The sequence below is a fragment of the Lolium perenne genome, chromosome 1, assembly GCF_019359855.2.
Source record: "Lolium perenne isolate Kyuss_39 chromosome 1, Kyuss_2.0, whole genome shotgun sequence".
Lineage (NCBI taxonomy): Eukaryota > Viridiplantae > Streptophyta > Magnoliopsida > Poales > Poaceae > Lolium > Lolium perenne.
The window spans coordinates 135,517,562-135,534,203 of NC_067244.2; the positions used below are offsets into that span (position 1 = coordinate 135,517,562).

Below are 16,642 nucleotides of genomic sequence, written 5' to 3' on the forward strand. Positions count from 1 at the left end.
TTTGCAATGGTTCACCACCATTTAGCAAAATAAGAAAAGGTAGGGTTCAAGATTTACATATTAAGGCTATAGGCCCACATATGCCTTTTCCTTTATTTTAGGTTTCTCAAAAAAAAAGATCCAAATGATTTTTGACAAGGTTAGGGTTTTGGGTTTTTCTTATTTGATTTCTTTCTCTTTTAATTTCATTGGGTTTGTGATCTTCCCTTGATCACTTTAGGGTTTTAGGGTTTATCACATAAGCATAATAACACTCATCATGGCAAAACACAAATAATAGGTAGGAGCACTAAGCATAGCACTCTATTTAAGAAAAGTTTTTGTTGGTTCTCATTTTTGGAAAAAGGAAATTCATTTCCTCTTTATTTTGAAATTTGGGGTGTTACAGCTTGGCCGTATAATTCACCTCAATTTCACATCATTTCTCAACAACGGAGGCAGCCTCAAGCGTAACCCCTATGACGTGTGTTCAGAGGGAACCCATACTAAGACGCATAAACTTCCAGTTAAGCCCTACCCATAATCAGGTATTGTGGGGGTACTTAATAATTGGAAAGGTATCGCATTCAAACCAACATCATTGTTTATCAAAAATCACCATCTTCTCTTGTTCGCATTCACCTTCAAAAATCATTCAATGGAATGCATCTTCATTCCAAGGTTTCAAAACCATTTCAAATTCACATTGTTCCCATCTAGAGTAGTCAAGTTTTATTTCATTAGCACTAGCTCTAAATCATGAGGGGTGCTATCTTGCTTTGCTTGGAAGAGACTAACTCACTACTCTAGTATCCAACTTGTACTTTGACCAAAGTTAACTATAAAAGTAACTCATTTAGAAAACAAGTAAAACTTGTAATGTAAAAACTTGGGATAGGTTCATGTAAGAAAAGATAAGAATCATGGTGCCTTGCCCCAAGGGGCTTTGCACTTTGCAAGAATATTAGCTTGCCTTGGTAGTTCTTGTGACGCCACGGAACCAGTACCATGAGGATTCCAGCGATCCCGCCGAAATCCGCACGATATCGATCCAGAGACGCCCTCCGACACGACGTGCGCGACGAATCACACACGTGATGCCAGAGGAATTAACACGAGCGGTAACATTACAACAGGATTACAATAGAGCCCACAAGATACATATATTACAACAACGACTCCAACGAGTCAAGATACAAATATACAATACAAAGATCCAAATCATACAGAAGAGCAAATACATCCGAGTACGGACAAGATACAAATTGGACTAAGAGTCCTGAAGATAACCAGTGGCGTCCATAACCCTGCCCAGGCCAAGCTGGAAGGGTAACCTTGCTAACGTCGTCTTCATCGAACATATCTTCATACCTGCCCGGTTATATCCCGTAGAAGCAGCAATAAGTACGGGTTCGTACTTAACAAGACTTCAAGACGTATAAGCATTCGTCAACCAGTCGTCCTTTGTACTTGAGGCACGCAGGGGACTTAGAGGACGCAAGAGGAACGTCATGAACAATATGGTGGGGTTAAGCGGCAGCGCGCAAGCACTAAAAACCTATAGAGACACTCTACAACATTCGTCTAATCAGAGAAGGTGAGAGAGCGCATAAGATAACAGTTCTATACTCTGCAAACATAACACAGCCAACGTTTTCCCCCTTCGCAAAGAAGTACTTACAAAGGCACCCACACGGTTGTCAAGTTTTAACCATTTATTATTGAAGTTGTGCTAACTTACTACACAAGTTATTATGATTGAAACAACAGGTGTAAGTTGTCTATGATCGAGTCATACAGCTCCAAGTCGTCCATAACCGCGGACACGGCTTATCGATAAGATTGTAACCCTGCTGGGGTGCCCAAATGTGCCCACACGCACGATCAACCCACTTACGACAGGTGGATATCACGACACGCACTCTCCTTCACTACAACAATGTCCAGGAAGCCACCTAACTAAGTTTAACCCGTTTCAGAGCCCGATCGAAACTCTGACGCGGACCTAGCTGTTGCGAGAACGGCTAAGAGGATCAGAGCCCACTAGAGGATGACCTCTTAACAATGCGGACCGCACCTACGAGCGTGCAAGAGACAACAGGGTTACAAGGCACTCACGGCTTCCCCAAAAGTAACATCATATCATCTGACCACAAAGAAACATGCTTGCACGCCCGGGAGAAACAAAACAAACATCCAAACTAGTTGTGGCCACTGGACAAAGCTGTAGATTCCGGCAGTGGTCGAGAGGAGACCCGGTAAGCATACCCACGTGTGGTTAGAGTGCTCAGTCTCGGAACAGATAACAAGAACTCGGGGTCCTAAGATATTAAGGAAACACAAGTGAGCCGTCATAAAACGATCAGCTGACCCACCGATGCCTCCGCTAAACAAATGTCAACAACTAAAGTAACCATGATTCTTCCCAACATATAACCCGATAAGATAACAATAACGGTAACGAGATAAAACAACACTAGCATGCACTACGACTCGCAAGGGCAGACTCGATAACCAAACAATAGCCGTAGGAGGTGGTGGTGGCAATATGGGCTGCTTGAGGTAACAAGTGGACAGGACACGTGACAAGAACGCAACTTAAGGATAGCATGAGGGAGAAGGCAAAATAAAATAGGTGAGCGACTTCTGCAGGGGCAGGAGTATAGGGGAAATGCTTGCCTGTTAAAGCTTGCCGAGGAACATCTGGAGAACTTGTCGTATCTCACAACACCACTTCGCGATCCTATCCGGGAAGAGGCAAATGCTGGAACACACAACGTATGCAAGTCTCACTACTACGAATAAATAAGATCCAGCATGATCAAGATGATATGCATGACATGGCAAAGATGGTGCAATGCAATTATCCAAATTAAGCGGGATCAGAACCCGGACAAACAAATTATTAGATTCGAGTTGCATTTCCTACCGACAAGTTAAGGGTTGATTAGCATGGCAACACAAGGCATGGGTGAGCTACGTCAATATTAAGCGGAGCGGGGAAAACCACGTCGGTGTTCCGAAATACCCAGCATATTATGTGAGGTGAGATGCACGAACTATCACGTCATGATATGCAGCAGGATGCAAACAGGTATATGGATGGCATATTAATGTTCAGCACATTTTTCTGATCAAATTTCATATATAACACTTTTTATTTCGAGTTATAGTTTGAGAGATATGATTTTTGCAAAATTTGTATATTTTCTGCAAAAACAAAACGGGAAGGGACGAGCCGGGCTGGACCTGCACTGTCATGGGCCCGACCTGGCCTACTGCGGGCGACGGATAGCTTCTGGTCGCAAGGCAGGCGATGGACTGAGCCAGCTGATCTCGGGCCAGGCCCATGGGACGCCAGATCTGATCAGAAAAGAAGAAAGGTAGGATTAAAAAGACTAGGGTCACTGTGACTTGAACCTGGGTCTCCAAAGACAAAGATCAAGGAACGAACCAGATGGACTAGGCTCGTGATGTTGATTATGGAAAGGCTCCACGGAAATTGATGCATATCTCAGCGCCAGATCTGAACCAAAAAATAGATCAAAAACATTGGATTATATAGCAGCTGTGGGGATTTGAACTGAGGATCTCGTGGGAGAAGGAGAAAGGCCGATTCAGTCGGGCTGCTGCCTGGATGGTGTCAAGAGATGGGCTCCCAGCAACCTGAAGCAGACACGCGGAGCTCCAGGATGAAGACCATGGCGGAGGAGCTCTGGTCGCTCATGGATCCAGCAGGCCAGGGCGAAACGGGACGGTGAACTTGGCGTCGGGGATGCGCGAGAACACAAGGAAGCCGGAGGTGCGCTCGGTTTGGCCGGAGGAGGACGAGGGCGGCCGGAATCGACGCCGGAGCATGGCGGCCATGGAGGAGAAACGGCGACCTCGCGCTCGATTTACGGGGTATTGACTCGATTCCTTGCACCACGACGTAGAACTCGACGAGGCGGATCCGCCGGTGCCTTCAGAACGGCGGGGGATGGTGTGTAGTGACGGCGCCATGGCGAGGTGGGTGCTTTCTTGTGGGGTTTCTCGTGTTTCGTTTGCTCACAGAGAGAAAGAGATAGGTGAGAGGGGTGGCGGCGCAAGGAGGGAGGCGAGCTAGGGTTGGTGGGAGCTAGGGTTTGCTGATTTTGGGAAGGGGGATAAAAGGGGAGAGGGAGCAGGTGGGTGAGGCAACCATGTGCGGTGGTGGTCACGCCACCGTGTGTGAAGAAGAAAGCGACATGAGGAGAAGCTCTCCGTCCCGAAGGGGTACGTTGGCTGAAAGAGGAGTGGGCTTGGGCCGAAAAGAAGAAGGAAGGGAGGGAGAGATGGTCTGGATCAGGCTGGAAGCAGAGATGGGCCAGAGGAAGAGGACAGCCCAGATTAGGTTAGGTTTTATTTTAAAAACTCTTTATCTTCTCTTTTCAAAATTGTTTTAAACTGGTTTTTAAAATAGTTCAAGCAAATTTGAATTTTCAATGCAGAGATGGAGAGAGAGAAAACAAAAATAGATTGGCTTTATAAAATAATTTTATTTATTAAAAAAATGGATGATATGATGCATATGCCATGATGATGATGATGATGATACATAAAAGAAAAAACAACAAACAAATCTAATAGGGGTGCTACCCGGGGCCGTTACAATCGACACCACTAACAAGGAACCTCGCCCCGAGGTTCCACCTCAAGGTACGGGGGAGAGAGGTGAACTATCGGATCTTCTGGCGACGTGTCGATCTCCTCGACACCACTAACAAGAATTGTTGCTCCAGCTTGGGCGGTCGACACCACCAACAAGAAGTCGCTGTTCCGCTGTTGATGATGCGCTTCTGTCGGGATCCTCCGAAGATCGAACCTATTAGGATAAGGCAAAGATCGTCCAACCCACGTCGGAACCTAAGACTCAGGGAACTCAGATAAGAGAGAAGACTCAAAACTCGCAAAGGTAAGAGGAGAAAGAATATAGGTAAGAAGAAAAATCAGAGCTAATCAGAACTATCCAACGAATTTTCAGAAAATAGTTTGGACTCTCTAAACTCAACGACCGTTGGCAAGGTTATCCTAAAGGCTGGACTAGTGGGGTACCGTCAACCTGAAGCTCTGATACCAACTTGTGACGCCCCGGAACCAGTACCATGAGGATTCCAGCGATCCCGCCAAAATCCGCACGATATCGATCCAGAGACGCCCTCCGACACGACGTGCGCGATGAATCACACACGTGATGCCAGAGGAATTAACACGAGCGGTAACATTACAACAGGATTACAATAGAGCCCACAAGATACATATATTACAACAACGACTCCAACGAGTCAAGATACAAATATACAATACAAAGATCCAAATCATACAGAAGAGCAAATACATCCGAGTACGGACAAGATACAAATTAGACTAAGAGTCCTGAAGATAACCAGTGGCGTCCATAACCCTGCCCAGGCCAAGCTGGAAGGGTAACCTTGCTAACATCGTCTTCATCGAACATATCTTCATACCTGCCCGGTTATATCCCGTAGAAGCAGCAATAAGTACGGGTTCGTACTTAACAAGACTTCAAGACGTATAAGCATTCGTCAACCAGTCGTCCTTTGTACTTGAGGCACGCAGGGGACTTAGAGGACGCAAGAGGAACATCATGAACAATATGGTGGGGTTAAGCGGCAGCGCGCAAGCACTAAAACCTATAGAGACACTCTACAACATTCGTCTAATCAGAGAAGGTGAGAGAGCGCATAAGCTAACAGTTCTATACTCTGCAAACATAACACAGCCAACGTTTTCCCCCTTCGCAAAGAAGTACTTACAAAGGCACCCACACGGTTGTCAAGTTTTAACCATTTATTATTGAAGTTGTGCTAACTTACTACACAAGTTATTATGATTGAAACAACATGTGTAAGTTGTCTATGATCGAGTCATACAGCTCCAAGTCGTCCATAACCGCGGACACGGCTTATCGATAAGATTGTAACCCTGCAGGGGTGCCCAAATGTGCCCACACGTACGATCAACCCACTTACGACAGGTGGATATCACGACACGCACTCTCCTTCACTACAACAATGTCCAGGAAGCCACCTAACTAAGTTTAACCCGTTTCAGAGCCCGATCGAAACTCTGACGCGGACCTAGCTATTGCGAGAACGGCTAAGAGGATCAGAGCCCACTAGAGGATGACCTCTTAACAATGCGGACCGCACCTACGAGCGTGCAAGAGACAACAGGGTTACAAGGCACTCACGGCTTCCCCAAAAGTAACATCATATCATCTGACCACAAAGAAACATGCTTGCACGCCCGGGAGAAACAAAACAAACATCCAAACTAGTTGTGGCCACTGGACAAAGCTGTAGATTCCGGCAGTGGTCGAGAGGAGACCCGGTAAGCATACCCACGTGTGGTTAGAGCGCTCAGTCTCGGAACAGATAACAAGAACTCGGGGTCCTAAGATATTAAGGAAACACAAGTGAGCCGTCATAAAACGATCAGCTGACCCACCGATGCCTCCGCTAAACAAATGTCAACAACTAAAGTAACCATGATTCTTCCCAACATATAACCCGATAAGATAACAATAACGGTAACGAGATAAAACAACACTAGCATGCACTACGACTCGCAAGGGCAGACTCGATAACCAAACAATAGCCGTAGGAGGTGGTGGTGGCAATATGGGCTGCTTGAGGTAACAAGTGGACAGGACACGTGACAAGAACGCAACTTAAGGATAGCATGAGGGAGAAGGCAAAATAAAATAGGTGAGCGACTTCTGCAGGGGCAGGAGTATAGGGGAAATGCTTGCCTGTTAAAGCTTGCCGAGGAACATCTGGAGAACTTGTCGTATCTCACAACACCACTTCGCGATCCTATCCGGGAAGAGGCAAATGCTGGAACACACAACGTATGCAAGTCTCACTACTACGAATAAATAAGATCCAGCATGATCAAGATGATATGCATGACATGGCAAAGATGGTGCAATGCAATTATCCAAATTAAGCGGGATCGGAACCCGGACAAACAAATTATTAGATTCAAGTTGCATTTCCTACCGACAAGTTAAGGGTTGATTAGCATGGCAACACAAGGCATGGGTGAGCTACGTCAATATTAAGCGGAGCGGGGAAAACCACGTCGGTGTTCCGAAATACCCAGCATATTATGTGAGGTGAGATGCACGAACTATCACGTCATGATATGCAGCAGGATGCAAACAGGTATATGGATGGCATATTAATGTTCAGCACATTTTTCTGATCAAATTTCATATATAACACTTTTTATTTCGAGTTATAGTTTGAGAGATATGATTTTTGCAAAATTTGTATATTTTCTGCAAAAACAAAACGGGAAGGGACGAGCCGGGCTGGACCTGCACTGTCATGGGCCCGACCTGGCCTGCTGCGGGCGACGGATAGCTTCTGGTCGCAAGGCAGGCGATGGACTGAGCCAGCTGATCTCGGGCCAGGCCCATGGGACGCCAGATCTGATCAGAAAAGAAGAAAGGTTGGATTAAAAAGACTAGGGTCACTGTGACTTGAACCTGGGTCTCCAAAGACAAAGATCAAGGAACGAACCAGATGGATTAGGCTCGTGATGTTGATTATGGAAAGGCTCCACGGAAATTGATGCATATCTCAGCGCCAGATCTGAACCAAAAAATAGATCAAAATCATTGGATTATATAGCAGCTGTGGGGATTTGAACTGAGGATCTCGTGGGAGAAGGAGAAAGGCCGAACCAGTCGAGCTGCTGCCTGGATGGTGTCAAGAGATGGGCTCCCAGCAACCTGAAGCAGACACGCGGAGCTCCAGGATGAAGACCATGGCGGAGGAGCTCTGGTCGCTCATGGATCCAGCAGGCCAGGGCGAAACGGGACGGTGAACTTGGCGTCGGGGATGCGCGAGAACACAAGGAAGCCGGAGGTGCGCTCGGTTTGGCCGGAGGAGGACGAGGGCGGCCGGAATCGACGCCGGAGCATGGCGGCCATGGAGGAGAAACGGCGACCTCGCGCTCGATTTACGGGGTATTGACTCGATTCCTTGCACCACGACGTAGAACTCGACGAGGCGGATCCGCCGGTGCCCTCAGAACGGCGGGGGATGGTGTGTAGTGACGGCGCCATGGCGAGGTGGGTGCTTTCTTGTGGGGTTTCTCGTGTTTCGTTTGCTCACAGAGAGAAAGAGATAGGTGAGAGGGGTGGCGGCGCAAGGAGGGAGGCGAGCTAGGGTTGGTGGGAGCTAGGGTTTGCTGATTTTGGGAAGGGGGATAAAAGGGGAGAGGGAGCAGGTGGGTGAGGCAACCATGTGCGGTGGTGGTCACGCCACCGTGTGTGAAGAAGAAAGCGACATGAGGAGAAGCTCTCCGTCCCGAAGGGGTACGTTGGCTGAAAGAGGAGTGGGCTTGGGCCGAAAAGAAGAAGGAAGGGAGGGAGAGATGGTCTGGATCAGGCTGGAAGCAGAGATGGGCCAGAGGAAGAGGACAGCCCAGATTAGGTTAGGTTTTATTTTAAAAACTCTTTATCTTCTCTTTTCAAAATTGTTTTAAACTGGTTTTTAAAATAGTTCAAGCAAATTTGAATTTTCAATGCAGAGATGGAGAGAGAGAAAACAAAAATAGATTGGCTTTATAAAATAATTTTATTTATTAAAAAAAATGGATGATATGATGCATATGCCATGATGATGATGATGATGATACATAAAAGAAAAAACAACAAACAAATCTAATAGGGGTGCTACCCGGGGCCGTTACAGTTCTCAAACTGTTCCTCCTCTTCCTCTTGGTAGCAACCTTCTTCTTCGGCGTACTCTTCGGTGCTACCGTCTAAATTTGAATACGAGTATAATTACTCACTAATTCAATGGCTATTCCATACATCACATATAAACACACAAACTATTCTATGCACACAAAATAATCTACTTAGGTGCATGGGTTGTGTTGTTTGAATAGAATTCACTTCTTTGTACTTCATATGTAAATGATAGTTTCCATAGGGTTCTTGAGAAATAATTTCCTCTCATTGAAATCTTCTTAAGATTTAATTTCTCAAACAATCATAGATGAACTCATATTGACCTTAGTCAAATGTTCATCAACATCATTTGGGAAAATGATTTAAATGAGGTAGATCACCTCATACCATTTTAGTAACACTACATATGATTTAATTCTCAAGTAATTCATATAAGAGAGTTTGAGACCAGGGGTTCAAACATCCCATGAATTCATATGAGACAAGTTTAAGTGAAGTATAAGACTTCACAATATTTTACTTTAATAGTTTTGGACAATATCAACTAGTTAAACTAGCCATAATATCCATTCATTAAACTATGGCATTATCATACAAAGTGACCACCCATTTTATTGCAGAAACAATTAGTGTAAGTCAAATGTGAGCTATTAGAGTTGGAACTAACTTAATATCTATTTTGGTTGATTTTTAAGAATTATTTGAGTAGGGAAAAGTCCCTGTCTTGTTATTTTTATCACATTTATTCTTCAAGGAATCTGGCCATGAGGCCAGTCGCATTGGCTAGATAATTTCTCTAGCTTTCCAACCATATAAAGTTCATCAAATTTGGTTTAGCCAATTTAAATCTATTTAATTTCAAAGTGGCAGCAGTATTGAAATTCATTTGTATTAATTAAATCGAGTTTGAAATAAAAGGGCCGGCGGGAAAAGCTAGTTGGGCTCAAAGGTTTAAAAAAACGGCCCAAGGCCAGCCCAGCCACGGTCCAGTGCCGCGCGGGCTGCCTGACAGAGGGTCCCGCCTGTCAGCGAGTGTTAAACGCCGAAGCGGTATGGCGAGTCTGAGGCGTTGGATTAGAACGCGATCAAACGGCTGTGGTTCATCGTCCCGCCAGCGAGAGGGGAGTTCACCGGCGGCTCAGGTAGGGGGTCGGAGAGCTCACCGTGGCTCCAGCTAGGGTTGGCAAGGTGCGCGATGAAGTTGTGGACGACGGCGAGTCGACTGGTAGCAGTGGCTCGTCCCGGGGTGGCTCCAATCGACGGCGGCGTCCACCAGGTACTGGCGGCTCCGATCTCCAAATTGGAGCAGCTCCGGCGACGATCGAGTGAGTGGAGTGGTGGTGGCGAAACAGTGAGAGGTGGGGAGTGAGCTGGTGTGGTTGGTTTGGTCCAGGGAACCTCCTATTTATAGAATCGCAAGAGGGTTGCGGGGCAGTGAGGTGGTCTACATGGGCGCGGCGTCTCCGGCGGCTGGTCGAGCTAGGCGCGGCTATGGCGATGCTCTACGGGTCCAGGCGGTGCTACTGGCAGCGACAGCGTGGTCGGGGAGCGTCGGAATCGCTCGCATTGCTTCCGTGTCTGGCGGTGTCCGCGGCGGAGCAGGGTCTCCTTCTCCGGCGGCGGTGGGCACGGGTCGCGGTCTGGCGGTTGTCTGGCGGCGTTCAGGTGTCGAGTGCGTGCTCAAGGCGTTGAGAGCTGGCCCAGGGCGAGTGCAGGTTGGCGGCACGACGCGTGTACTGGGCGTCCGCGCGCATGTCCATGCGCGACGTCACCGGCATGGTGAGCGCGTCCAGGGCGGGTGCTGGCGCGCGTCGTCCGGCGTGTGGTCGCCGTTCCTTCGACCATGGCGGTGCTAGGGCGTGCTAGGGGACGTGGTGGCGCACGGTGGCGAGGTGGTCCTGGCAGAGGAGCAAGGGGAGAGAGGGGAGGTCGACGAGCTCGGGGACATGGCCGGCATGGCCATGCCCTAGCTTGCTCTCTCTCTCTTAGCCTCACTATGCTCCACTTAGGTTTAAGGGGCCAGGGAGCACAATGTGATAGGTTAGGGTAGTTTAGGTTAGGTAGATTCACTATTTGCAACTATTGCAAATAGTGCCCGAATTTGTAAAATGCAAAAATGACCAAATTTGAAATAATTCAAATGGTGAAAGTTTTTGAAATGTGAGTGTTGATATAAGTTGTAAATGACCAGAGAGGTTTTGAGGTGGTGGTGGAAAAATTAGAAATCAAGAATTGGCCAAAATGGCTAAGTGTAGAATGTTGCATATGTGAGAAAGTTGGAACTTTGGATGAGCCTTGCTCATGATCAAAGATGAATTTGACATGATGATCTTCACCAAAGTTGTTCACCTTGATGTTGACTTTGACATGGTGCAAAGAGTTAGCAAGAGTTGGTTTGAGAAAATTGAATGGCAAGGGCTCAAAGTGGTGATCAGACTAGAATTGTCAAAATTGACCATTATCATATGTGAGTTGGATTTGTGTTTGAAATCCATTTGAAATGTGAAACTTTGATTCCAAAAGTTGTAGTAAGTGTTTAATAACATTACTCAACTAATGGTGAAGACCAAATAGGTCTAGGGTCAAAATTTATAAAAATGCCATAGGGCATATGTGAGGGTTTTTAGGGTTTTCCATTTAATGGAATTTCTTCCTCTTTGATTTATTTGGTTGGTGATCTTCATATGATCACACTAGGGTTTTAGAGAATATCAAATACAAATAATAACACTCATCATGGCATATCACTCAAATGCACAAGTCCTATGCATGGTACTATATGCAAATAGAAAAGTTTTTGTTGGTTTGAAATTTTGCTTTCTGGAATTCTCTAACTTTCTTTTTATTGAAATTTGGGGTGTTACAGAAGCGGTACTACCGCTCTGAGTTCAAAATCCCCCCAGATCTGGTCAAAGGACTGATACGCGTACAGCACGCGTCCGTTGGGAACCCCAAGAGGAAGGTGTGATGCGTACAACGGCAAGTTTTCCCTCAGTATGAAACCAAGGTTTAATCGAACCAGTAGGAGTCAAGAAGCACGTTGAAGGTTGATGGCGGCGAGATGTAGTGCGGCGCAACACCAGGGATTCCGGCGCCAACGTGGAACCTGCACAACACAACCAAAGTACTTTGCCCCAACGAAACAGTGAGGTTGTCAATCTCACCGGCTTGCTGTAACAAAGGATTAGATGTATAGTGTGGATGATGATTGTTTGCAGAGAACAGTAGAACAAGTATTGCAGTAGATTGTATTCGATGTAAAGAATGGACCGGGGTCCACAGTTCACTAGAGGTGTCTCTCCCATAAGATAAATAGCATGTTGGGTGAACAAATTACAGTTGGGCAATTGACAAATAGAGAGGGCATGACCATGCACATACATGATATGATGAGTATTGTGAGATTTAATTGGGCATTACGACAAAGTACATAGACCGCTATCCAGCATGCATCTATGCCTAAAAAGTCCACCTTCAGGTTATCATCCGAACCCCTTCCAGTATTAAGTTGCAAACAACAGACAATTGCATTAAGTATGGTGCGTAATGTAATCAATAACTACATCCTCGGACATAGCATCAATGTTTTATCCCTAGTGGCAACAGCACATCCATAATCTTAGAGGTTTCTCTCACTCCCCCAGATTCACGGAGACATGAACCCACTATCGAGCATAAATACTCCCTCTTGGAGTTACTAGCATCAACTTGGCCAGAGCCTCTACTAATAACGGAGAGCATGCAAGATCATAAACAACACATAGATTGATAATCAACATAACATAGTATTCACTATTCATCGGATCCCAACAAACACAACATATAGCATTACAAATAGATGATCTTGATCATGTTAGGCAGCTCACAAGATCCGACAATGAAGCATAAAGAGGAGAAGACAACCATCTAGCTACTGCTATGGACCCATAGTCCAGGGGTGAACTACTCGCTCATCACTCCGGAGGCGACCATGGCGGTGTAGAGTCCTCCGGGAGATGAATCCCCTCTCCGGCAGGGTGCCGGAGGCGATCTCCTGAATCCCCCGAGATGGGATTGGCGGTGGCGGCGTCTCTGGAAGGTTTTCCGTATCGTGGCTCTCGGTACTGGGGGTTTCGCGACGAAGGTTATTTGTAGGCGGAAGGGCAGGTCAGGGGGCCACACGAGGGGCCTAGATGACAGGGCCGCGCGGCCAAGACCTGGGCCGCGCCGCCCTGTGGTCTGGCCGCCTCGTGGCCCCACTTCGTTGACTCTCCGGTCTTCTGGAAGCTTCGTGTGAAAATAGGCCCCTGGGCGTTGATTTCGTCCAATTCCGAGAATATTTCCTTACTAGGATTTCTGAAACCAAAAACAGCAGAAAATAGCAACTGGCTCTTCGGCATCTTGTTAATAGGTTAGTTCCAGAAAATGCATAAATATGACATAAATTATGCATAAAACATGTAGATATCATCAATAATGTGGCATGGAACATAAGAAATTATCGATACGTCGGAGACGTATCAGCATCCCCAAGCTTAGTTTCTTCTCGTCCCGAGCAGGTAAACGATAACAAAGATAATTTTTGGAGTAACATGCCATCATAACCTTGATCATACTATTGTAGGCATATGTAATGAATGCAGCGATCAAAACAATGTAAATGACATGAGTAAACAAATGAATCATATAGCAAAGACTTTTCATGAATAGTACTTCAAGACAAGCATCAATAAGTCTTGCATAAGAGTTAACTCATAAAGCAATAATTCATAGTAGAGATATTGAAGCAACACAAAGGAAGATGAAGTTTCAGCGGTTGCTTTCAACTTATAACATGTATATCTGTTATCACCAGAATTTGACCGAGTTAGAGGTGGGCCGCGATCAAGATGGGCTTGAAGAATATACATGGAAGGAATACATGAATCGGCCTTATATGCAAAGTTTGGGCTAGTTCGCCCGTGTATCTGTAATATAGTAGGATACGTGTCGGTTAGTTAGAGTTTGGCTCGTGCACGGTTGGGATTATTCCCACGTTAGAAAGTCTACGGACTATAAATATGTATCTAGGGTTTATGAAATAAACAACAATCACGTTCACCACAAACCAATCCAGGTGCATCGCCAACTCCCTTGTCTCGAGGGTTTCTTCCGGGTAAGCGTCATGCTGCCTAGATCGCATCTTGCGATCTAGGCAGTACAAGTTTATTCGTTGTTCATGCGTTGCTCGTACTGAAGCCTTTTTGAAGGCGAGCAACGTAGTTATCTTAGATGTGTTAGGGTTAGCATTGTTCATCGTATCATATGCTGTCGTCGTGCAACCCTGAGACATCTAGCCGCCCTTACACCTATCTTAGGTGTAGGGGCGGCACCCCGCTTGATCATTATTTAGTAGATCCGATCCGTTATGGTTGCTCCTTGTTCTTCAAGGATTAGTTTAATATCTGCATAGTTAGGCCTTACAAACGGATTGAAGGATCCAATGGCGCGTAGGGTGTAGTTTGCTAGCCCTAGACAGGATGTTCCGGGGATCAACCTCGTGTTGGTTTTTAGGCCTTGTCTAGGGACGGTTTACGATCACCGTGCGTGGCCGCCAGGCTCAATCACGAGTAGGATGTTCCGATTATGTGGTGAAAACCCTAAATCGTAGTAGATCGTTTTAGCTTTATATTGATCAAGCAGGACCACCATATATTCGTACACCTCGTGCGAATCATGGGTGGATCGGCTCTTTGAGCCGATTCACAGGACAACCTGAGAGCCGATCGAGGCTCGTATTTAATGTTTACGTGTATGCCATGCAGGAAACTAAGCGAGGCATCTCCATCACCTTCCTGACCAGGTATAGGTCAGGTGGCACGCCCTTGCACCAGCATCGGACGTGCGTGCCGAGTCTTTGCGGGCCGTCGCTCGGAGGGACCAGGGCCAGCCGCAGTCGTGGGAGCCTCCCGGCTCTACTGTGTTGCCCGTCGCTGCTCGCCGGTGGGTTTCTGACCGCAACACATTCTGGCACGCCCGGTGGGACAGTCTTCGACATCAACCGCATCGCCATCTACATCTGAGATGGCAGACGGCACCCCAGTCACGTACGAGGATCTGACCGAGGAGCTCAAGAAGAAGTATGACGAGGTCAAAGCGATCCTCGAAGCCGACCTCATCGGCTCTTTTCACAGAACCCGCTCACATGGCATCAGGTGGAAAGGGTTCTCACCTGAAGGCGCGCTCGATGGAGTGGACCTGTCCGCCCCGTCAGAAGAACGCACCAGGTCCCTGCGTCAGGAGGTTAACTTCATGGTAGCTCATTCGCTACACCGCCATTCTGAGAGCCTGGTGAACACTTTGGAGCGTGTCGCTCTTCGGGTGATCCAGGAAATCATGAGGCATCAGTACTCTCCGTCAGGACCAGCTCTCGGGACTTACCAAGGAGAGAAGCCACTCCAGTCCCGTCCACCGCTGCCATTCGCGTTGGCAGCACCAGAAGTGCCGAGTTCACCGGCATACGTCGTCTACAAGATCGGTGGTGACCCTAGTGACTACCAGTTCTTGCATGAGGCGCCGAAGGAGATCCCTCACGGATACACGTGCACATACGTGCCGAGGCTGATAGAATCGGGCACTCACAAACCAGATCGCAACGGCAGGGACCTACGGAACAACGGGAGGAACTTCGGGAACAGATCTTGAGAAGCAGACGTGGCTAGCTAAGTATGCCACTCCGACAAACCTCCAGAGCTCAGCTCCTGCAGTTGGCTCAGAGCTGGAAAAGCAAACATGGCTGGCTAAGTATGCCACTCCGGCGAATCTTCAGAGTTCGACTCCTGCAGCCAGCACCGCGGATCAGATCAGTACCATCCTGAGAGACCAGTTCGGCATGGTGCCGAGAAGGAGGACAATCGGCTATTCCAAGCCGTACCCCAACGAGTACGAGTTGATCCCGCTACCACCCAAATATCGGCTCCCTGATTTCTCCAAGTTTAATGGATCAGATGGTTCCAGCTCCATCGAGCATGTGAGCCGATATTTGGCACAGCTGGGCACGATCTCAGCAGCAGATGAGCTGCGTGTGAGGTTCTTCGTACAGTCCCTCACAGGATCGGCTTTCGGGTGGTACACGTCGCTGCCACCAGACTCAATCCGGACGTGGAAGCAGTTGGAACAGCAGTTCCACATGCAGTATCACTCAGAGGCTTCCGAGGCCGGCATTGCCGATCTAGCACAAGTACGTCAGAAGCGTGGGGAAACTGTGGCAGAATACGTCCAGCGCTTCAGAACTGTTAGGAACCGATGTTATTCGGCTCGTGTGACTGAAAAAGAAGCAGTCGAGTTGGCAGTGGTGGGCCTTGCATCACCAATCAAGGATATGGCCTCCCAAGCAGAATACCCTTCACTGGCGCACATGGTTCAGAAACTGTCGTTATATGAACAGTGCCACCCAGGCTTGTACCAGGACAAATTCAAGCGTGCGGTAGTCCTGGTTGAGGCGGATGAAGACGAAGGCTCTGCGGGAGATCAAGAGGTAGTAGTGGCTGAATGGACTCGGGGGGCAACCCCCGTGTCCTGCAAATGGGTTAAGCCACCAGGTCCGCCCAGAGGGTTTGATTTTGACGTAACTAAAACTGAGCAAATCTTCGACCTCTTACTTAAGGAGAAGCAGCTGAAGTTACCCGAAGGCCTCAAAATCCCCACGGTACAGGAGCTGAACGGAAAGCCATACTGCAAATGGCATAACTCGTTCTCCCATACCACCAACGACTGCAGGGTGTGGCGTCAGCAGATCCAAATGGCGATAGAACAAGGACGTCTAATTTTCAACCAGTACGCCATGAAAGTCGACACTCACCCCTTCCCCGCCGTTAACATGGTGGAGTGCACTTACCCTGGAGGGTGCCAGCCAAGATTCTCGTTCAACATCCACATGGTAGGACCTGGACACCA

At 47.3% G+C, this 16,642-nt stretch overlaps 1 long non-coding RNA gene across 3 annotated transcripts; it reads right to left on the minus strand.

Annotated features, from left to right (window-relative positions):
• Positions 1 to 1,105: 1,105 nt before the first annotated feature.
• On the minus strand, positions 1,106 to 8,484 carry LOC127305518 (uncharacterized). 3 transcript variants are annotated; one of them, XR_011742688.1, is made up of 6 exons: positions 7,712 to 8,483; positions 7,548 to 7,619; positions 7,343 to 7,456; positions 3,434 to 6,857; positions 3,229 to 3,342; positions 1,106 to 2,743 (listed from the first exon to the last, which is right to left on the minus strand). It is a non-coding gene; the product is annotated as an uncharacterized lncRNA (long non-coding RNA). The 3 variants fall into 3 exon arrangements; XR_011742690.1 differs by having other exon boundaries at positions 1,106 to 1,350; positions 2,659 to 2,743; positions 3,229 to 6,857; XR_011742686.1 differs by having other exon boundaries at positions 3,229 to 6,857; positions 7,712 to 8,484.
• Positions 8,485 to 16,642: the final 8,158 nt, after the last annotated feature.